The sequence below is a fragment of the Ranitomeya imitator genome, chromosome 1 (assembly GCF_032444005.1).
Source record: "Ranitomeya imitator isolate aRanImi1 chromosome 1, aRanImi1.pri, whole genome shotgun sequence".
In the NCBI taxonomy this organism is placed as follows: domain Eukaryota; kingdom Metazoa; phylum Chordata; class Amphibia; order Anura; family Dendrobatidae; genus Ranitomeya; species Ranitomeya imitator.
The window spans coordinates 614,859,865-614,884,443 of record NC_091282.1 but is presented as its reverse complement, the minus strand read 5'-3'; positions in this window follow the sequence as shown (position 1 = coordinate 614,884,443).

Sequence of the window (24,579 nt, the reverse complement as noted above, 5' to 3'; positions counted from 1 at the left end):
TGGGGTCACTTGTGGGGGAGCTCCAATTTTTAGGCACACGGGGGCTCTCCAAACGTGACATGGTGTCCGCTAAAGAGTGGAGCCAATTTTTGATTCAAAAAGTCAAATGGTGCTCCTTCCCTTCCAAGCCCTGCCGTGCGCCCAAACAGTGGTTTACCCCCACATATGAGGTATCAGCGTACTCAGGACAAATTGCACAACAACTTTCGTGGTTCAGTTTCTCCTTTTACCATTGGGAAAATAAAAAAATTGTTGCTAAAAGATAATTTTTGTGACTAAAAAGTTAAATGTTCATTTTTTCCTTTCATGTTGCTTCTGCTGCTGTGAAGCACCTGAAGGGTTAATAAACTTCTTGAATGTGGTTTTGAGTACCTTGAGGGGTGCAGTTTTTAGAATGGTGTCACTTTTGGGTATTTTCAGCCATATAGACCCCTCAAACTGACTTCAAATGTGAGGTGGTCCTTAAAAAAAATGGTTTTGTAAATTTCGTTGTAAAAATGACAAATCGCTGGTCAAATTTTAACCCTTATAACTTCCTAACAAAAAAAAATTTTGTTTCCAAAATTGTGCTGATGTAAAGTAAACATGTGGGAAATGTTATTTATTAACTATTTTGTGTCACATATCTCTCTGGTTTAACAGAATAAAAATTCAAAATGTGAAAATTGGGAAATTTTCAAAATTTTCGCCAAATTTCCATTTTTATCACAAATAAACGCAGAATTTATTGACCTAAATTTACCACTAACATGAAGCCCAATATGTCACGAAAAAACAATCTCAGAACCGCTAGGATCCGTTGAAGCGTTCCTGAGTTATTACCTCATAAAGGGACACTGGTCAGAATTGCAAAAAACGGCAAGGTCTTTAAGGTCAAAATAGGCTGGGTCATGAAGGGGTTAATTACAAAATGTGCGATAAAAACAAAACAGTCTCTTAATACAGAATACTATACTACAAGGATATTATATGAACACTTCCATATCCAATTTGTCGTTAAGACCACCCGGTCCTTGAGCGTTAGTTTTGAGGATCCATTCAGCCTCGCGCTGCAGGAGTAGACGGTCATGATTACCGCCATACTGTGGGAATTTAACTATCTCTAGACCTGCGAAGCGCAACTGACCAGGATCACCGCTATGCGCCTCCACCATATGTCTCACAAAGCGCACGCGTCCCTTGCCTGTCAGAATTGAATTGTAATGCTCACGGATTCGGACTATGAGTGGTCTAATCGTCTTCCCGATATAAAATCGGTGACAGGGGCAGAAAATGACATATACTAAGAATCTACTCTTGCAGGTTATGAAATCCTTTACGTAATGTTCAATTATGCCGATTCGCAATGGATTGTCCGTTTTGTGCAAGTGACATACACTGCAGTTGCCGCATTTATAATTACCTCGCGGCGTAGTTTTATTCATCCAATTGTTTGTTGATGGTAAGAGTCTATTTTTTACAATGAGATCTCCTATATTAACTGACCGTTTGTAAGCGAACAAGGGGGAAGTCTCTGGAAGGTTTCTGAAATCAGCGTCTTTTTGCAGCACATGCCAATTTTTTCGTATTGCTGCTTGTATGTCCTTATCTAATGGGCTATGTTTGAACGTGAACCTACGATTTTTATTGCGGCTTCCACTCGCATTATTGATTTTATTTTTACTTTTTTTCCCCTTTTCTAACAGCTAACGTTGGGATAACCTAGCCGCTCTAGGTTCTGCCTGTTCGAGAACACCTACTGGATATCCCCTGTTCAAAAGACGTCTTTTTAACTCATCCACCTGATTTTTGTAGTTTTCCTCGTCATTATTAATTTTTCGCAATCTGACCATCTGACTAAACGGGATACTATGCTTTGTGTGATTCGGATGCACACTTTTGAAATGTAAAATATTATTTGTGGCTGTACTTTTTCTGTGGACTTTTGTTACAATAGTTTCATTTTTAATTTCCACTTTAACATCTAAAAACTCTAATTCTCTATTGCTAAATACAGAGGTGAATTTCATGTTTTCATCATTATTGTTGTTTAGGAACGTTACAAATTCATTGAATGTGGATTCTCCACCATCCCATACCATGAAAATGTCATCGGCGAATCTTAAATAAAGCCGTATATGGCGAAGGTATGGATTCTGGGGTCCGGTGACATGTTTCTCCTCAAACGCTGCTAAAAACAGATTTGCGAAGACACATGCCACCGGGGTCCCCATCGCAGTGCCAACTTTTTGGAGATACCATCTATCTAGGAACTTGAAAGCATTATGCGACAGAACAAATTCAAGACTGTCTAACACAAATGAAATGAAATTCTTATCTTTTTCTGTATTCATCAGAATACGATGAATTGCCTCCAAACCCTTTTGTTGTGGGATTCTTGTATAGAGGTTGACGATGTCAATTGATGCGAGAGCAAACGTTGGTTGCCACTGAAAGTCCTTGAGGGCTAACAAAAAATCCCCTGAATCCTTTACAAAGGAGGGGATCTTGGATAGCAATGGTTTTAATAACCAATCCAAAAATTGGGAAAGCGGTTCCGTTAATGATTCTTTACCCGAAATTATTGGTCGACCTGGAGGTTTTTCCGCACTTTTGTGAATTTTTGGGATGCTGTACCAATGCGCAAAATTTGGAAATTCTGGCAGTAATTTTTCTGCTCTCCCTTTTGTCAACGTCCCCTTTTCCACATACTTCCTTAATAGACTCCTCAATTTTTCTTTAAATTTACCAGTGGGATTGCTGTCTAGAATAATATACGTGTCTGTATCATTAAGCTGAGATAACGCCTCCTCAATATAATAAGATCTCTCTAGCAACACAATATTACCGCCTTTGTCGGCTTTTCGAATGATAACATCATCCCAAGCCTGTATCTCTCTTAAGGCTCTTTCTTCCTGCACTGACAGATTTTTCGATGGTTTTCTGTATAATATTGCCTCTATATCTTTAACAACTAGATCTTGAAAGAGATCAATCGTATTCCCTGGTGATATCGGTGGCATCCAACTAGATTTGACCCCTCCCACAAACGGATCAATTGATGTGGATATCGGAGACATGGGCACTCTTTCATCTAGAGCCTCAATATCTCTGCTCAACTCTACTAACACGTTTGTCATTTCTATATCTTTCGGGTCCATGACCGGATAAGCCATGAATCCCAAAGATCCAATTGTAACTGGACAATCAGTAGTAACTGGCACAGACTCTCTCTCATAATTATTTTTGCAAAAATGTTTATACAAATGTAACTTTCTGACACTCTTGAACAAGTTCACTTTAAAGTCACATAAATCAAATGATTCCGGGAGACAGAAATTTAATCCACGTGAGAGCACCTTCTCCTGACGTATCGTGAGAGTTTTTTTCGATAAATTGATGATTTGTAAGGTTTTTTCATTTTCACTTACAACACTTGAATCATTTACCGCCTCCACGATACTTGCTTGTGTTTTTTTAACGCGCTTTTTTCTCTCTCCCCGTCTGATTTTTTTCCCCCTAAAGGGATAAGGGGGGGGGGGAGATTTGCTGAAGTGGACGGGACCTCTACACTAAGGTCCTCAGCAGCACTAGAGTCAGAGTCAGTGATCCAGCCATCTCTCACGACTTTCGGTTTCTTTGTAAATTTCCTGGAGCGATTTTTAGTAAATGCTTTTCTTGGATTGTTTCTGTTCCATGAAAACATCTGTCCCATTTCGAAATCCTTCTTATCACGAAGGAATTTTTCTTTTTTCTTTTCTTTAGTTTCCATCTGAATCACCATCAGCCTTTTTTCCAGTTTTTTCCCAAAATTATTAAAATTTTCTTCATTAATACGCGAGGACAACTCCTCTTTCGACTTTTCCAATTGCTCGCAAACTATGTTATAGTCCTTTTCGTTTTGTGCAATTACTAATAGGAGTAACTTTTGTGAACATTCTAGGTGGATTTGTTCCCAGGCTTTTAAAAACATGGGATCCTCCCTGAATTAAGAAATGTCCTTATAAACTCTAAGACCTCTCGGCACTCGATTGCATTCAGCATAGGATTTCAAAGATTTTATTGTCCAATACAATCGAATTTCTCTTTCCGCCAAAGAGTATATCTTAGACTCCAATGTTTTGCTGCTAATTAATTCTAGTTCATCCTTGTAGTTGCAGTCCATAAAAAACTCCACCGCTCCCTCTCTGCCTGCAAGTAATCCACTTGAAACTTCTCGATCCTTTGCCAGATCCACTGCTCCTTCCATATTAATTTCCATGATGGAAAACAATAATCGCTGTAGAATAGGGCTCGTGCTCAGGTCCACACAAGAAAATATCCACTGAAAAAATCACTTCTCCAACAAGAATAAGTAAATGACCGGCACCGAGTTCCACTAGCCAGCAACAGGAGCTCTGCAACTGTGATCTGATTAGGCAGGACGAATAAAGTCTCCACATGAATTAAGGGAGGTGCTGTACGTCTGCAAGAGCTAGTCCAAAACCATGACATAGAAAGAAAAAAGAATGCAGCACTCACCCACGACCTGCTGATGCCCCTTAATGTCCTGTAAAGCTTTCGTCGCTGAATAAAGGACACACTTTTTCATGAAGGTCGTGGGTGAGTGCTGCATTCTTTTTTCTTTCTATGTCATGGTTTTGGACTAGCTCTTGCAGATGTACAGCACCTCCCTTAATTCATGTGGAGACTTTATTCGTCCTGCCTAATCAGATCACAGTTGCAGAGCTCCTGTTGCTGGCTAGTGGAACTCGGTGCCGGTCATTTACTTATTCTTGTTGGAGAAGTGATTTCATCTAGTATATATACCCTGCAACATTATACTTTTCAAGAAAGATATCCAATCCCCTCTTAAATTTAAGTAATGAATCACTCATTACAACATCATACAGCAGAGAGTTCCATAGTCTGCTCTTACAGTAAAGAACCCGCGTCTGTTATTATGCCTAAACCTTCTTTCCTCCAGACGTAGAGGATGCCCCCTTGTCCCTGTCTCAGGTCTATGATTAAAAAGATCAACAGAAAGGTCTTTGTACTGTCCCCTCATATATTTATACATTAAAATAAGATCACCCCTTAGTCTTCATTTTTCCAAACTAGATAGACCCAAGTGTAATAACCTATCTTGGTATTGCAGACCCCCCCAGTCCTCTAATAACCTTGGTCGCTCTTCTCTGCACCCGCTCTTGTTCAGCTATGTCTTTCTTATACACCGGAGACCAGAACTGTGCACAGTATTCTAAGTGTGGTCGAACTAGTGACTTGTATAGAGGTAAAATTATGTTCTCCTCATGTGCATCTATGCCTCTTTTAATCGATCCCATTATTTTATTTGCCTTTGTAGCAGCTGCCTGACACTGGCCACTGAACATGAGTTTGTCATCCACCCATACACCCAGGTCTTTTTCATTGACGGTTTTGCCAAGAGTTTTAGAATTAAGCGCATAGTTATACATCTTATTACTTCTACCCAAGTGCATGACCTTACATTTATCCCCATTAAAGCTCATTTGCCATTTATCAGCCCAAGCTTCTAGTTTACATAAATCATCCTGTAATATAAAATTGTCCTCCTCTATATTGATTACCCTGCAGAGTTTAGTGTCATCTGCAAATATTGAAATTCTGCTCTGAATGCCACCTACAAGGTCATTAATAAATATGTTAAAAAGAAGAGGGCCCAATACTGACCCCTGTGGTACCCCACTGCTAGCCGCGACCCAGCCCGAGTGTGCTCCATTAATAACCACCCTTTGTTCCCTATCCCTGAGCCAGCTCTTAACCCACTTACACATATTTTCCCCTATCCCCATTATTCTCATTTTATGTATCAACATTTTGTGTGGCACCATATCAAAAGCTTTTGAAAAGTCCATATACACTACATCCACTGGGTTCCCTTGGTCCAGTCCGGAACTTACCTCTTCATAGAAATTGATCAGATTAGTCTGACATGAACGGTCCCTAGTAAACCCGTGCTGATATTGGGTCATGAGGTTATTCCTCTTCAGATACTCCAGTATAGCATCCCCTAGAATGCCCTCCAGGATTTTACCCACAGTAGAGGTTAAGCTTACTGGCCTATAATTACCGAGTTCAGTTTTTGTCCCTTTTTTGAATATTGGCACCACATTTGCTATACGCCAGTCCTGTGGTACATACCCTGTTATTATGGAGTCTTTAAAGATTAAAAATAATGGTCTATCAATGATTGAACTTATGTCACGCCATAAGCTGCGTTAAAGGGGCAGAACGGCGTACTGCGACCCGCACCTGTCCCTACCACTTTAATGGGGCCCTGACTTTCCCTTATCTTCGGGGTACCTATGATGGTTAGGAGGCCCGAGCCGCCAGCGTATCCCTGTCTCCTGTGCAGGCCCTATCAGTGGCCCCCTATCCCCCCAAAAGAGGTGGACTGCACCCGTTTAATAATACAACAAGTAACAGGGTATACAGACAAGGTAACTAAAAGTCTCAAACTCACCAAATGCTCATGCAACCACAGAGAAAACACAAAGAAGGGAAGAGAAGGAATAAACTAGGAAGGAAAACAGGTTAAACATGCAACCAAAACCGCAGACACCAATCTCTGTAAATAAACCTCCAACACTAACACTACGCTCCTTCAACCTCCAAGCCAGGTAGTAGAACTGATCACTGACAATAGCTGAAGTCAGAACTGGGTCTATATAGTGGATCAGATTACAAAATCCACTTCAGCTGAGAGAGACCCAGCTCTCAGCAATAAGGTTAACTCCTGCACTGCTGGCACAAAGCAGCCAGGTCAGAATATAGGTGAAGAGCTTCTGTTCACTGTGTGTGAATGAGGCCCAGAGCGCTGCGGTTCTCTGGATCCTCTCTGTCACGGTAGCCCCGTGACAGTACCCCCCCTTCTATGAGGGACCTCCGGAACCTCAGGACCAGGTTTCTCAGGATGAGCTGTATGAAATGCCCGAACTGTTGTGAATTCTGTGGCCAAGCTCCCTCCTGTGGTCGTGAGTGGTACTGCGGCTGGTTCTGTCTATAAGCTTCCTTTGGTGGATGAGAGTGGTACTGCGGCTTCTGAGTTTCCTTCCTCAGGTGATGAGGTTAAGTCGTTAGGTGCTGCTCTATTTAACTCCACCTGGTGCTTTGATCCTGGCCTCCAGTCAATGTTCTAGTATTGGTTTTGCTTCCTCCTGGATCGTTCCTGTGGCCTCTCTATCCTGCATAAGCTAAGTTCTGCTTGTGTTATTTTTGTTTGCTATATTTTCTGTCCAGCTTGCTATATTGGTTTTTTCTTGCTTGCTGGGAGCTCTGAGACGCAGAGGGAGCACCTCCGTACCGTTAGTCGGTGCGGAGGGTCTTTTTGCCCCTCTGCGTGGTTGTTTGTAGGTTTTTGTGTTGACCGCAAAGCTATCTTTCCTATCCTCGGTCTATTCAGTAAGTCGGGCCTCACTTTGCTAAATCTATTTCATCTCTGTGTTTGTATTTAATCTTTACTCACAGTCATTATATGTGGGGGGCTGCCTTTTCCTTTGGGGAATTTCTCTGAGGCAAGGTAGGCTTATTTTTCTATCTTCAGGGCTAGTTAGTTTCTCAGGCTGTGCCGAGTTGCATAGGGAGCGTTAGGCGCAATCCACGGCTACCTCTAGTGTGGTGTGTTAGGATTAAGGATTGCAGTCAGCAGAGTTTCCACGTCTCAGAGCTTGTCCTATGTTTTTGGTAAATGTCAGGTCACCTTGTGTGCTCTGAACTTCAAGGTCCATTGTGGTTCTGAATTACCTGTTCATAACACCGAACCAACCTAACCGCATGGACATCGGCAGCAGGTACCCACGTCCTTTCCTCAGGACCGTACCCTCTCCAGTGTACCAGATATTGTAGGGATCGACGAACTAAAAGAGAATCCATAACCCTGGAAATCTGGAACTCGAGATTTCTATCAACAAGGACCGGAGATGGAGGTGAAGTGGACTGATTGGATGACACCACAACCTTTTTGAGTAAGGAGCGATGAAAAACATTATGGATCTTAAATGACTGAGGCAAAGCCAGCAGAAAAGCAACGGAATTCACAACGGCCACAATCTTATAAGGGCCAATGAACCTAGGGCCCAATTTCCACGAGGGAACTCTCAGCTTAATATTTTTCGAGGACAACCAAACCCAATCACCCACACAGAGGTCCGAATCTTCCACACGTCTCCGATCAGCCGCATTCTTATACCTGGAACCAATCCTCTTTAATTTTTCAAGAACCCCTTGCCATACGGACGTGATGGATGAAGAAAACCTCTCCTCTTCAGGAACACCTGAGGAATCCCTCCTATTAAATGAACTAGATTGATGATGAAAACCATATGCCCCGAAAAACGGGGACTTACCAGTAGACTGATGAGTACGATTGTTTATAGCAAATTCTGCTAGCGGTAAGTATTTAACCCAGTCCTCCTGATTCTCTGAGATGAAACACCTGAGATAAGTCTCAAGATTTTGATTTACGCGTTCAGTTTGACCATTGAATTGAGGATGAAAAGCTGAAGAAAACGACAAATGAGTCCCCAGCCGGCTGCAGAAAGCCCTCCAAAACTTATAAATAAAATAAACTGCACCCCCCGGTCTGAGACAATATCTGAAGGAATACCATGCAGTCTCACAACTTCCTTAATAAAGACCTGTGCCAGAGTCTTAGCATTTGGTAATGCGGGGAGCGCAATGAAATGAGACATCTTGCTAAATCTATCAACTATGACTAAAATAACTGTATTACCCTCCAAAACCGGTAAGTCAGTGATACTGTCACGCCGTAAGCGGCGTTAAAGGGGCAGGACAGTGTACTGGGACCCGCACCTGTCCCTACCACTTTAATGGGGCCCTGGCTTTCCCTTATCTCGGGGGTGCCTATGATGGTTAGGAGGCCCGATCCGCCAGCGTATCCCTGTCTCCTGTGCAGGCCCTATCAGTGGCCCCCTCTCCCCCCAAAGGAGGTCGACTGCACCAGTGTAATAATACAACAAATAACAGGGTATGCAGACAAGGTAACTAAAAGTCTCAAACTCACCAAATGCTCACACAACCACAGAGGAAACACAGAGAAGGGAAGAGAAGGAATAAACTAGGAAGGAAAACAGGTTAAACATGCAACCAAAACCGCAGACACCAATATCTGTAAATAAACCTCCAACACCAGCTCCTTCAACCTCCAAGCAAGGCAGTAGAACTGATCACTGACAATAGCTGAAGTCAGGACTGGGTCTATATAGAGGATCAGATTACAAAATCCACTTCAGCTGAGAGAGACCTAGCTCTCAGCAATAAGATTAACTCCTGCACTGCTGGCACAAAGCAGCCAGGTCAGAGTATAGGTGAAGAGCTTCTATTCACTGTGTGTGAACGAGGCCCAGAGCGCTGCGGTTCTCTGGATCCTCTCTGTCGCGGTAGCCCCGTGACTAGGGTTGAGCGACCTTGACCTTTTTAGAGTCGAGTCATGTTTCGCGAAACCCGACTATCTTAGAAGTCGAGTCGAGTGGAATCGGCCGATTATCGCGAAAAGTCGGGTATCGCCCGAAACACGAAACCCAATGCAAGTCAATGGGGGAGCATAGTCGGCAGTGAGTGGAGGCCAGGAAAACACCTACACTGCCCATTTTAATAGCAAAAACATCCATTCTTGTTACAGAAGCTTGTCAATCGTAATTTACCTTATAATAATTGGAAGGCATTTGAAATTGGGGGTCATTTGGCTAAAGTTGTGGGGGGTAGGGCTGGTTCAAGTAATTAGTGGGCCCAGGAAATCTGGAACACGTCACGGCAGTGGAGCAGGGAGAGGTAAGTATTTCAACTTTGCAAGTGCTGAGATCCTGAGCAAGCAGGGGGGGCCCACTCGTTGGCATTGGCACTGGCACAGGGCCCCTCAAAGTACAGCGGTGTGTTTGCACGGCGGGGGCGCCTCCCACCGGCAGCAACACTTTTGCGTACTATGAGAGGCCCTGTGCCAGTGACGTCGCCAACTAGTATTCCTCCCCCCACCTGATGAAGGAACCTGCACTTTCATCTGCACCTTCCTCTTTGTCCCCGTGTAAGGTGGTATGGTATGCGGGAAGAGGAACCTGACTTTCAGCAGGGTCACAATCTTGCTGTGTAGCCTGCACGGGGAATTTTGCATTATGGGTCAATGTACCAGCAGACTCATCTATCACTGGCTGGGCAAAGGGCAGGATGAGGAGGAAACACAGATATAGGCCCAAAGAATAAAGTGGGCTAAATGCAGTTCAAAATTGGTAACACAGGACTAACCAGGGGGCATTGCAGTGGAGGACAACTGGAATGAGAGGCTGACACAGAGAGTAGGCCCAAATCAGTAAGTAGTCGAAATGCAGTTCAAAATTGGCAACCGTAGTAAACAGGCGGCACAGCTTTGTTCAGTGGAGGAGAACAGCAAGGAGTGGCAGACACCGATAGTAGGCCCCAACCCAACTAGTAGGCCAAATGCAGTCTAACATTAACAACTACTTAACGAGAGCCTGAAAATGGAATTTCAGGACAGGAAACCAGGAGAACAGCAAGGAGCGGCAGACACTGTTAGTAGGCCCCAAACCAACTAGTACGCCAAATGCAGTTGTTCCATTTAACCACTATTTAACAAGAGCCTGAAGATAGAAGCTCAGGAAAGGCAACCTGGAGAACACCTTGGAGTGGAACACACCGTCTCTACACCCCATACCCAATTTGTAGGCCTAATGCAGTGTAGTTTCCAACAACTACTAAACGAGAGCATTAAGATCGAAGCAATGGCGAGGAAACCTGGGGAACACCTTGGAGTGGAACACACCATCTCTCTACACCCCATACCCAATTTGTAGGCCTAATGCAGTGTAGTTTTCTACAACTACTAAACGAAAGTCGGAAGACCGAAGCAATGTGGACGAAACCTGGGGCACACCTTGGGGCGGCAGACACCGTTAGTAGGCCCTACCAAAGTTGTACCCCCAATGCAGTTTTAAAATTCCTAGAGGCTGAAAACAAGACTATTGACGCTCAGCTTTTTTCAAAGGAACACTGCTGAATTGAGTGGCGCAGACAGACACAGGTAGTAGGCCTTAAACCAAAAATTGTGGCTCACTGCAGCTTAAAAAAGGTTACAGGGGTACACAGGCAGCATTGCTCTGGGCAGTGGAGGACAATTTCAATAGTGGACCGCAGACAGACTTTGTACGCCTACTATTAAAAAAAGGATGCTCTATGCAATAAAAAATAGGTTCCAGGGGTACACGGGCAGCAGTGGTCTGGTCAGTGTAGGAGTAGTAGAAAGAAGGGACCGCAGACAGGCTTCGAAGGCCTAACATAACAAAATAGGGCTGTTGGCAATTTAAAATTGGTTCCAAGGGTACACGGGCAGCAATGGTCTGGTCAGTGTAGTAGTAGTAGAAAGAAGGGACCGCAGACAGGCTTCGAAGGCCTAACATAACAAAATAGGGCTGTTGGCAATTTAAAATTGGTTCCAGGGGTACACGGGCAGCAGTAGAATGGTCAGTGGAGGCCTAGTGGAAGGAGGGACCGCAGACAGGCTTCGAAGGCCTAACATAAAAACAATTGGGCTGGCTGTAGGCAATTTAAAATTGGTTCCAGGGGTACACGGGCAGCAGTAGAATGGTTAGTGGAGGCCTAGTGGAAGGAGGGACCGCAGACAGGCTTCGAAGTCCTAACATAAAAAAATTGGGCTGTAGGCAATTTAAAATTGGTTCCAGGGGTACACCGGCAGCAATGGTCTGGTCAGTGTAGTAGTAGTAGAAAGAAGGGACCGCAGACAGGCTTCGAAGGCCTAACATAACAAAATAGGGCTGTTGGCAATTTAAAATTGGTTCCAGGGGTACACGGGCAGCAGTAGAATGGTCAGTGGAGGCCTTGTGGAAGGAGGGACCGCAGACAGGCTTCGAAGGCCTAACATAACAAAATAGGGCTGTTGGCAATTTAAAATTGGTTCCAGGGGTACACGGGCAGCAGTAGAATGGTCAGTGGAGGCCTAGTGGAAGGAGGGACCGCAGACAGGCTTCGAAGGCCTAACATAAAAAAAATTGGGCTGGCTGTAGGCAATTTAAATTTGGTTCCAGGGGTACACGGGCAGCAATGGTCTGGTCAGTGTAGTAGTAGTAGAAAGAAGGGACCGCAGACAGGCTTCGAAGGCCTAACATAACAAAATAGGGCTGTTGGCAATTTAAAATTGGTTCCAGGAGTACACGGGCAGCAATGGTCTGGTCAGTGTAGTAGTAGTAGAAAGAAGGGACCGCAGACAGGCTTCGAAGGCCTAACATAACAAAATAGGGCTGTTGGCAATTTAAAATTGGTTCCAGGGGTACACGGGCAGCAGTAGAATGGTCAGTTGAGGCCTAGTGGAAGGAGGGACCGCAGACAGTCTTCGAAGGCCTAACATAAAAAAATTGGGCTGTAGGCAATTTAAAATTGGTTCCAGGGGTACACGGGCAGCAATGGTCTGGTCAGTGTAGTAGTAGTAGAAAGAAGGGACCGCAGACAGGCTTCGAAGGCCTAACATAACAAAATAGGGCTGTTGACAATTTAAAATTGGTTCCAGGGGTACACGGGCAGCAGTAGAATGGTCAGTGGAGGCCTTGTGGAAAGAGGGACCGCAGACAGGCTTCGAAGGCCTAACATAACAAAATAGGGCTGTTGGCAATTTAAAATTGGTTCCAGGGGTACACGGGCAGCAGTAGAATGGTCAGTGGAGGCCTAGTGGAAGGAGGGACCGCAGACAGGCTTCGAAGGGCTAACATAAAAAAAATTGGGCTGGCTGTAGGCAATTTAAATTTGGTTCCAGGGGTACACGGGCAGCAATGGTCTGGTCAGTGTAGTAGTAGTAGAAAGAAAGGACCGCAGACAGGTTTCGAAGGCCTAACATAACAAAATAGGGCTGTTGGTAATTTAAAATTGGTTCCAGGGGTACACCGGCAGCAGTAGAATGGTCAGTGGAGGCCTAGTGGAAGGAGGGACCGCAGACAGGCTTCGAAGGCCTAACATAAAAACAATTGGGCTGGCTGTAGGCAATTTAAAATTGGTTCCAGGGGTACATGGGCAGCAGTAGAATGGTCAGTGGAGGCCTAGTGGAAGGAGGGACCGCAGACAGGCTTCGAAGGCCTAACATAAAAAAATTGGGCTGTAGGCAATTTAAAATTGGTTCCAGGGGTACACCGGCAGCAATGGTCTGGTCAGTGTAGTAGTAGTAGAAAGAAGGGACCGCAGACAGGCTTCGAAGGCCTAACATAACAAAATAGGGCTGTTGGCAATTTAAAATTGGTTCCAGGGGTACACGGGCAGCAGTAGAATGGTCAGTGGAGGCCTTGTGGAAGGAGGGACCGCAGACAGGCTTCGAAGGCCTAACATAACAAAATAGGGCTGTTGGCAATTTAAAATTGGTTCCAGGGGTACACGGGCAGCAGTAGAATGGTCAGTGGAGGCCTAGTGGAAGGAGGGACCGCAGACAGGCTTCGAAGGCCTAACATAAAAAAAATTGGGCTGGCTGTAGGCAATTTAAATTTGGTTCCAGGGGTACACGGGCAGCAATGGTCTGGTCAGTGTAGTAGTAGTAGAAAGAAGGGACCGCAGACAGGCTTCGAAGGCCTAACATAACAAAATAGGGCTGTTGGCAATTTAAAATTGGTTCCAGGGGTACACGGGCAGCAGTAGAATGGTCAGTGGAGGCCTAGTGGAAGGAGGGAACGCAGACAGGCTTCGAAGGCCTAACATAAAAAAAATTGGGCTGGCTGTAGGCAATTTAAAATTGGTTCCAGGGGTACACGGGCAGCAGTAGAATGGTCAGTGGAGGCCTAGTGGAAGGAGGGACCGCAGACAGGCTTCGAAGGCCTAACATAAAAAAATTGGGCTGTAGGCAATTTAAAATTGGTTCCAGGGGTACACGGGCAGCAATGGTCTGGTCAGTGTAGTAGTAGTAGAAAGAAGGGACCGCAGACAGGCTTCGAAGGCCTAACATAACAAAATAGGGCTGTTGACAATTTAAAATTGGTTCCAGGGGTACACGGGCAGCAGTAGAATGGTCAGTGGAGGCCTTGTGGAAGGAGGGACCGCAGACAGGCTTCGAAGGCCTAACATAACAAAATAGGGCTGTTGGCAATTTAAAATTGGTTCCAGGGGTACACGGGCAGCAGTAGAATGGTCAGTGGAGGCCTAGTGGAAGGAGGGACCGCAGACAGGCTTCGAAGGCCTAACATAAAAAAATTGGGCTGGCTGAAGGCAATTTAAATTTGGTTCCAGGGGTACACGGGCAGCAATGGTCTCGTCAGTGTAGTAGTAGTAGAAAGAAGGGACCGCAGACAGGTTTCGAAGGCCTAACATAACAAAATAGGGCTGTTGGCAATTTAAAATTGGTTCCAGGGGTACACGGGCAGCAGTAGAATGGTCAGTGGAGGCCTTGTGGAAGGAGGGACCGCAGACAGGCTTCGAAGGCCTAAGGAGGGACCGCAGACAGGCTTCGAAGGCCTAAGATAAAAAAATTGGGCTGTAGGCAATTTAAAATTGGTTCCAGGGGTACACCGGCAGCAGTAGAATGGTCAGTGGTGGCCTAGTGGAAGGAGGGACCGCAGACAGGCTTTGAAGGCCTAACATAAAAAAATTGGGCTGTAGGCAATTTAAATTTGGTTCCAGGGGTACACGGGCAGCAGTAGAATGGTCAGTGTAGGCCTAGTGGAAGGAGGGACCGCAGACAGGCTTCGAAGGCCTAACATAAAAAAATTGGGCTGTTGGCAATTTAAAATTGGTTCCAGGGGTACACGGGCAGCAGTGGTCTGGTCAGTGGAGGTCTAGTGGAAGGAGGGACCGCAGACAGGCTTCGAAAGCCTAACATAATAAAATTGGACAGGCTGTAGGCACTTTATAATTGGTTCCAGGAGTACACGGGCAGCAGTAGACAGGTCAGTGTAGTAGTAGTTGAAAGAACGGGCCGCAGACAGGCTTCGAAGGCCTAACATAATAAAATGGGCTGGCTGTAGGCAATTTAAAATTGGTTCCAGGGGTAGACGGGCAGCAGTGGTCTGGTCAGCGGAGGCCGATTGTAATGAGTGTCTGCCAGTTAGTAGTCCAAAACAATAAATAAATGTGAATGTCTCGCATTAAAACAAAATGAAAACACTAAAGGGTGCAATCATTAGGTTCAGGGGTGGGATCCTCTGCGTAGTTTCAGACCTACTAATTTAGCGCAAAGTATTTACTGTGGTAAATAGAGGACACTGCCCCTGACTATGTTAAGTACCATCATACATGTCAACACAATGGTATTGTCAGTGGCAGGAATGGAAGGATGTCAGCGCATAGACTAAACATTGGTGGAAGTGTGAGAGATAACTGTGGAAGTGGTAGACCAATGTTTGACCTGGGGTTGGGTGAACTCTCTTGTGGCCGGCGGTACAGGCCCAGGGCCCCTCATGTTACAACAGTGTGTCTGACGTTGGGTGCGCACCACCACCGCCAGAGACACTTTATTGTACTATGAGGGACCCAGTGGCAGTGCCGTCGACCAAAAGCGGGCACACCCACCTCTTCAGACAAACAGCACTCTCACGGGTGCTTGCGCCAAGTCGCGATACCACGGCCCCGTGTGGGGAGTTTGGCCATTTAGGGAGGTGTAAACATGTCGTATGCTGGACAATCAGCTGCAGCAAATTAGACACTCGAAAAGTAATTCACAGTAGTCCACAGGCAAGAGCTTTTCGTAGGAAAGCTAGGTGTCTGCCGGGCAAGGTGGGGCAAAAGAATTCGAAATCCAGTTGTGGTTCATTTTAATGAATGTTAGATCATCAACATTTTGGGTAGCCAGACGAGTCCTTTTTTCGGTTAATATTGAACCTGCAGCACTGAATACTCTTTCTGATAGGACACTAGCTGCCGGGCAAGCAAGCTCCTGCAATGCATATTCTGCCAATTCTGGCCAGGTGTCTAATTTTGATGCCCAGTAATCAAATGGGAATGACGGTTGAGGGAGAACATCGATAAGGGATGAAAAATAGTTAGTAACCATACTGGACAAATGTTGTCTCCTGTCACTTTCAATTGATGCAGCAGTACCTGTCCTGTCTGCGGTCATAGCAAAATCACTCCACAACCTGGTCAGAAAACCCCTCTGTCCAACGCCACTTCTGATGTGTGCACCCCTAACACTCCTGGTCTGCTGCCCCCTGGAGCTCGTGTGAGAACGATCACGTGCGCTGTGTGCTGGGAATGCCTGAAGCAAACGGTCAACAAGAGTTGATTGTTTGGTTGCTAATATTAGTTCCAAGTTCTCATGTGGCATAATATTTTGCAATTTGCCTTTATAGCGTGGATCAAGGAAGCAGGCCAACCAGTAATCGTCATCGTTCATCATTTTAGTAATGCGTGTGTCCCTTTTGAGGATACGTAAGGCATAATCCGCCATGTGGGCCAAAGTTCCAGTTGTCAAATCTGCGGTTGTGATTGGTTGAGGGGCAGTTTCAGGCAAATCTACGTCACTTGTGTCCCTCAAAAAACCAGAACCCGGCCTTGCCACGCAACCAATTTCCAGTGCCCCCGGGAAAGCTTCCTTATTAAAAATATACTCATCCCCATCATCCTCCTCGTCCTCCACCTCCTCTTCGCCCGCTACCTCGTCCTGTACACTGCCCTGACCAGACAATGGCTGACTGTCATCAAGGCTTTCATCTTCCTCTGGTGCAGACGCCTGATCCTTTATATGCGTCAAACTTTGCATCAGCAGACACATTAGGGGGATGCTCATGCTTATTATGGCGTTGTCTGCACTAACCAGCCGTGTGCATTCCTCAAAACACTGAAGGACTTGACACATGTCTTGTATCTTCGACCACTGCACACCTGACAACTCCATGTCTGCCATCCTACTGCCTGCCCGTGTATGTGTATCCTCCCACAAAAACATAACAGCCCGCCTCTGTTGGCACAGTCTCTGAAGCATGTGCAGTGTTGAGTTCCACCTTGTTGCAACGTCTATGATTAGGCGATGCTGGGGAAGGTTCAAAGACCGCTGATAGGTCTGCATACGGCTGGAGTGTACAGGCGAACGTCGGATATGTGAGCAAAGTCCACGCACTTTGAGGAGCAGGTCGGAGAACCCAGGATAAGTTTTCAATAAGCACTGCACCACCAGGTTTAAGGTGTGAGCCAGGCAAGGAATGTGTTTCAGTTGGGAAAGGGAGATGGCAGCCATGAAATTCCTTCCGTTATCACTCACTACCTTGCCTGCCTCAAGATCTACTGTGCCCAGCCACGACTGCGTTTCTTGTTGCAAGAACTCGGACAGAACTTCCGCGGTGTGTCTGTTGTCGCCCAAACACTTCATAGCCAATACAGCCTGCTGACGCTTGCCAGTAGCTGGCCCATAATGGGACAACTGGTGTGCAACAGTGTCAGCTGCCGATGGAGTGTTTGGCCGACTGCGGTCTGTGGAAGAGCTGTCGCTTCTGCAGGAGGACGAGGAGGAGGAGGAGGGGGTGCGAACGCCTACAGCCAACTGTTTCCTAGACCGTGGGCTAGGCACAACTGTCCCGAAATTGAGGTCCCCTGTGGACCCTGCATCCACCACATTCACCCAGTGTGCCGTGATTGACACGTAACGTCCCTGGCCATGCCTACTGGTCCATGCATCTGTAGTCAGGTGCACCTTTGTACTCACAGATTGCCTGAGTGCATGGACGATGCGCTGTTTAACATGCTGGTGCAGGGCTGGGATGGCTTTTCTGGAAAAAAAGTGTCGACTGGGTAGCTCGTAGCGTGGTTCAGCGTACTCCATCAGGGTTTTGAAATTAGATTAGTCTAGCTATGTGGGCGTTAAAACCCTGTGTACGCGGATGCGAGGATAAGTACTTCCTTTTTCTAACCAGAGTCTCATGTAGGGTGAGCTGGACTGGAGAGCTGGAGATCGTGGAACTTGCGGGTGTGCCGGTGGACATGGCAGACTGAGAGACGGTTGGAGACGGTATTGTTTCCGCCGGTGCCCTAGATGCAATATTTCCTCCTACAAAACTGGTGATTCCCTGACCCTGACTGCTTTTGGCTGGCAAAGAAACCTGCACAGATACTGCCGGTGGTGCGGAAAATGGTGGCCTTACAGTGACGGAAGGGATGTTGCGTTGCTGACTAGCTTCATTGGCCGAGGGTGCTACAACCTTAAGGGACGTTTGGTAGTTAGTCCAGGCTTGAAAATGCATGGTGGTTAAATGTCTATGCATGCAACTTGTATTGAGACTTTTCAGATTCTGACCTCTGCTTAAGCTAGTTGAACATTTTTGACAGATGACTTTGCGCTGATCAATTGGATGTTGTTTAAAAAAATGCCAGACTGCACTCTTCCTAGCATCGGATCCCTTTTCAGGGATTGCAGACTGAGCTTTAACCGGATGGCCACGCTGTCCTCCAACAGGTTTTGGCTTTGACACGCGTTTTGGGCCAGAAACGGGCCCGGCAGATGGAACCTGTTGCGATGTTGATGCCTGCTGCGGCCCCTCCTCCACCTCCGCTTCTGAACTACTGCCGCCTGCACCCTGTTCCCCCAATGGCTGCCAATCGGGGTCAACAACTGGGTCATCTATTACCTCCTCTTCTAGCTCGTGTGCAACTTCGTCTGTGTCGGTCGGTGGTATAGCGTTCGTGACGGGGCAACATAGTCTCATCAGGGTCTGATTGTGGATCAGTACCCTGAGAGGGCAATGTTGTGGTCTGAGTCAAAGGACCAGCATAGTAGTCTGGCTGTGGCTGTGCATCAGTGCACTCCATGTCAGAATCTACTTGTAATGGGCATGGCCTGTTAAGTGTTTCACTTTCTAAGCCAGGGACGGTATGTGTAAAGAGCTCCATGGAGTAACCCGTTGTGTCGCCTGCTGCATCCTTCTCTCTTGTTGTTGTTTTTGCTGAAGAGGACAAGGAAGCGACTTGTCCCTGACCGTGAACATCCACAAGCGACGCGCTGCTTTTACATTTACCAGTTTCAGAAGAGGAGGCAAAAGAGCTAGAGGCTGAGTCTGCAAGGTAAGCCAAAACTTGCTGTTGCTGCTCCGGCTTTAAAAGCGGTTTTCCTACTCCCAGAAAAGAGAGCGTTCGAGGCCTTGTGTAGCCAGACGACGAACCTGGCTCCACAGCTCCAGACTTAGGTGGAATATTTTTTTTCCCACGACCACCTGATGCTCCACTACCACTACCATCATTACCAGCTGACAATGAACGCCCACGGCCACGACCTCTTGCACCAGACTTCCTCATTGTTTTAAAAACTTAACCAAAGTAACTTTATTTGTTGCTGTCAAACAACTTACACGGTGACCTATAACTTCAGTATGATTTCAATATCCCTTTACAGGTTGGTGAGACCACAAGGAAAATCAGGCACAATGTTACACACTCTTTCTGTGGCACCAAATCACAGAGATGTCACACACGCAGGACTGTCACTCAAGCACAAATGTCAATATTAATCTCCCACTGTTTTATTTTATTTTATTTTTTTCAGGGAGACTTTAGAAACAAATTAAAATAAAATGATTTTTTCAGGAAGAATTTAGAAACCAAATAAAATAAAATGATTTTTTCAGGGACAATTTAGAAACCAAATAAAAAAACAAAAAAAGGCTTTCTATGGCCCACTGAGTGAGAGATGGCACACACAGGAGTCAGGAGTGGCACACAAGCCCAGAGGACAATATTTTTCTCCCACTGATTTGTGTAGTGATTTTTTCAGGTAGATTTTGGAACCCAAATCAAGCAAAAAAATAAATAGGCTTTCTATGGCCCACAATTTGAGAGAGAGAGAGAGAGAGATGGCACACCCAGGAGTCAAGACTGGCACACAAGCAGAATGGGCAATATTAATCTCCCACCTATTTTTTTTTTTTTTTTTTTTCAGGGAGACTTTAGAAACAAAATAAAATAAAATGATTTTTTCAGGAAGAATTTAGAAACCAAATAAAATAAAATGATTTTTTCAGGGACAATTTAGAAACCAAATAAAAAAACAAAAAAAGGCTTTCTATGGCCCACTGAGTGAGAGATGGCACACACAGGAGTCAGGAGTGGCACACAAGCCCAGAGGACAATATTTTTCTCCCACTGATTGATGTAGTGATTTTTTCAGGTAGATTTGGGAACCCAAATCAAGCAAAAAAATAAATAGGCTTTCTATGGCCCACAATTTGAGAGAGCGAGAGAGATGGCACACCCAGGAGTCAAGACTGGCACACAAGCAGAAAGGGCAATATTAATCTCCCACCTATTTTTTTTTTTTTTCAGGGAGACTTTAGAAACAAAATAAAATAAAATGATTTTTTCAGGAAGAATTTAGAAACCAAATAAAATAAAATGATTTTTTCAGGGACAATTTAGAAACCAAATAAAAAAAAAAAGGCTTTCTATGGCCCACTGAGTGAGAGATGGCACACACAGGAGTCTGGAGTAGCACACAAGCCCTGAGGCCAATATTTTTCTCCCACTGATTGATGTACTGATTTTTTCAGGTAGATTTTGGAACCCAAATCAAGCAAAAAAAAAAAATAGGCTTTCTATGGCCCACAATTTGAGAGAGAGAGAGAGATGGCACACCCAGGAGTCAAGACTGGCACACAAGCAGAAAGGGCAATATTAATCTCCCACCTATGTTTTTTTTTTTCAGGGAGACTTTAGAAACAAAATAAAATAAAATGATTTTTTCAGGAAGAATTTGGAAACCAAATAAAATAAAATGATTTTTTCAGGGACAATTTAGAAACCAAATAAAAAAAAAGGCTTTCTATGGCCCACTGAGTGAGAGATGGCACACACAGGAGTCAGGAGTGGCACACAAGCCCAGAGGACAATATTTTTCTCCCACTGATTGATGTAGTGATTTTTTCAGGTAGATTTGGGAACCCAAATCAAGCAAAAAAATAAATAGGCTTTCTATGGCCCACAATTTGAGAGAGCGAGAGAGATGGCACACCCAGGAGTCAAGACTGGCACACAAGCAGAAAGGGCAATATTAATCTCCCACCTATTTTTTTTTTTTTTCAGGGAGACTTTAGAAACAAAATAAAATAAAATGATTTTTTCAGGAAGAATTTAGAAACCAAATAAAATAAAATGATTTTTTCAGGGACAATTTAGAAACCAAATAAAAAAAAAGGCTTTCTATGGCCCACTGAGTGAGAGATGGTACACACAGGAGTCAGGAGTGGCACACAAGCCCTGAGGCCAATATTTTTCTCCCACTGATTGATGTACTGATTTTTTCAGGTAGATTTTGGAACCCAAATCAAGCAAAAAAAAAAAATATAGGCTTTCTATGGCCCACAATTTGAGAGAGAGAGAGAGATGGCACACCCAGGAGTCAAGACTGGCACACAAGCAGAATGGGCAATATTAATCTCCCACCTATTTTTTTTTTTTTTTCAGGGAGACTTTAGAAACAAAATAAAATAAAATGATTTTTTCAGGAAGAATTTAGAAACCAAATAAAATAAAATGATTTTTTCAGGGACAATTTAGAAACCAAATAAAAAAACAAAAAAAGGCTTTCTATGGCCCACTGAGTGAGAGATGGCGCACACAGGAGTCAGGAGTGGCACACAAGCCCAGAGGACAATATTTTTCTCCCACTGATTGATGTACTGATTTTTTCAGGTAGATTTTGGAACCCAAATCAAGCAAAAAAATAAATAGGCTTTCTATGGCCCACAATTTGAGAGAGAGAGAGAGATGGCACACCCAGGAGTCAAGACTGGCACACAAGCAGAAAGGGCAATATTAATCTCCCACCTATTTTTTTTTTTTTTTTTTTCAGGGAGACTTTAGAAACAAAATAAAATAAAATGATTTTTTCAGGAAGAATTTAGAAACCAAATAAAATAAAATGATTTTTTCAGGGACAATTTAGAAACCAAATAAAAAAACAAAAAAAGGCTTTCTATGGCCCACTGAGTGAGAGATGGCACACACAGGAGTCAGGAGTGGCACACAAGCCCAGAGGCCAATATTTTTCTCCCACTGATTGATGTACTGATTTTTTCAGGTAGATTTTGGAACCCAAATCAAGCAAAAAAATAAATAGGCTTTCTATGGCCCACAATTTGAGAGAGAGAGAGAGATGGCACACCCAGGAGTCAAGACTGGCACACAAGCAGAAAGGGCAATATTAATCTCCCACTGTTTTATTTTATTTATTTTTTTCAGGGAGACTTTAGAAACAAAATAAAATAAAATGATTTTTTCAGGAAGAATTTAGAAACCAAATAAAATAAAATGATTTTTTCAAGGACAATTTAGAAACCAAATAAAAAAAATAAAATAAAGGCTTTCTATAGCCCACTGAGTGAGAGATGCCACACACAGGAGTCAGGAGTGGCACACAAGCCCTGAGGCCAATATTTTTCTCCCACTGATTGATGTAGTGATTTTTTCAGGTAGATTTTAGAACCCAAATCAAGCAAAAAAATAAATAGGCTTTCTATGGCCCACTGAGTGAGAGATGGCACACACAGGAGTCAGGAGTGGCACACAAGCCCTGAGGCCAATATTTTTCTCCCACTGATTGATGTAGTGATTTTTTCAGGTAGATATTAGAACCCAAATCAAGCAAAAAAATAAATAGGCTTTCTATGGCCCACTGAGTGAGAGATGGCACACACAGGAGTCAGGAGTGGCACACAAGCCCTGAGGCCAATATTTTTCTCCCACTGATTGATGTAGTGATTTTTTCAGGTAGATTTTAGAACCCAAATCAAGCAAAAAAATAAATAGGCTTTCTATGGCCCACTGAGTGAGAGATGGCACACACAGGAGTCAGGAGTGGCACACAAGCCCTGAGGCCAATATTTTTCTCCCACTGATTGATGTAGTGATTTTTTCAGGTAGATTTTAGAACCCAAATCAAGCAAAAAAATAAATAGGCTTTCTATGGCCCACTGAGTGAGAGATGGCACACACAGGAGTCAGGAGTGGCACACAAGCCCAGAGGCCAATATTTATCTCCCACTGATTGATTTAGTGATTTTTTCAGGTAGATTTTAGAACCCAAATCAAGCAAAAAAATAAATAGACTTTCTATGCCCCACTGAGTGAGAGATGGCACACACAGGAGTCAGGAGTGGCACACAAGCCCAGAGGCCAATATTTATCTCCCACTGATTGATTTATTGATTTTTTCAGGTAGAATTTAGAACCCAAATCAACCAAAAAAATAAATAGGCTTTCTATGGCCCACTGAGTGAGAGATGGCACACACAGGAGTCAGGAGTGGCACACAAGCCCAGAGGCCAATATTTATCTCCCACTGATTGATTTATTGATTTTTTCAGGTAGAATTTAGAACCCAAATCAACCAAAAAAATAAATAGGCTTTCTATGGCCCACTGAGTGAGAGATGGCACACACAGGAGTCAGGAGTGGCACACAAGCCCAGAGGCCAATATTTATCTCCCACTGATTGATTTAGTGATTTTTTCAGGTAGATTTTAGAACCCAAATCAAGCAAAAAAATAAATAGACTTTCTATGCCCCACTGAGTGAGAGATGGCACACACAGGAGTCAGGAGTGGCACACAAGCCCAGAGGCCAATATTTATCTCCCACTGATTGATGTAGCGATTTTTTCAGGTAGATTTTAGAACCCAAATCAAGCAAAAAAATAAATAGGCTTTCTATGGCCCACTGAGTGAGAGATGGCACACACAGGGATGGCACTGTAGCAGAAATGCCAATCTTAATCTCCCACAAAAAAAAAAAAAAACAGGGACTGTCCTACAATTACTATCTCCCTGCAGTAATCTCAGCCAGGTATGGCAGGCAGCAATAAGGAGTGGACTGATGCACAAATTAAATAAAAAGTGTGGACAAACAAACAAGATAGCTGTGCAGAACGGAAGGAACAACAGGATTTGTGCTTTGAAAAAAGCAGTTGGTTTGCACAGCGGCGTACACACAGCAATGCAGCTATCAGGGAGCCTTCTAGGGCAGCCCAATGAGCTACAGCGCTGAGAAAAAAAAAAATGTAGCTTCCACTGTCCCTGCACACCGAAGGTGGTGTTGGACAGTGGAAATTGCTACAGCACAAGCGGTTTGGTGATTAATGGACCCTGCCTAACACTATCCCTGCTTCTGACAAAGTGGCAGCAACCTCTCCCTAAGCTCAGATCAGCAGCAGTAAGATGGCGGTCGGCGGGAACGCCCCTTTATAGCCCTTGTGACGCCGCAGACAGCAAGCCAATCACTGCAATGCCCTTCTCTAAGATGGTGGGGACCAGGACCTATGTCATCACGCTGCCCACACTCTGCGTTCACCTTCATTGGCTGAGAAATGGCGCTTTTTGCGTCATTGAAGCGCGACTTTGGAGCGAAAGTTGCGTACCGCATGGCCGACCCCACACAGGGGTCGGATCGGGTTTCATTTTGCCAAAAGTCGGCGACTTTTGAAAATGAACGACCCGTTTCGCTCAACCCTACCCGTGACAACTTAGTTCCTGCAGTACTCAGGGGTGTTTCCCATCCGGGCCCGGAGATTTGTCAATTTTAGTGACTTTTAGATGACAACATACTTCCTGCTGGGTTAAGCAGGTGACATTTAATGGGGAATTTCTATCACTA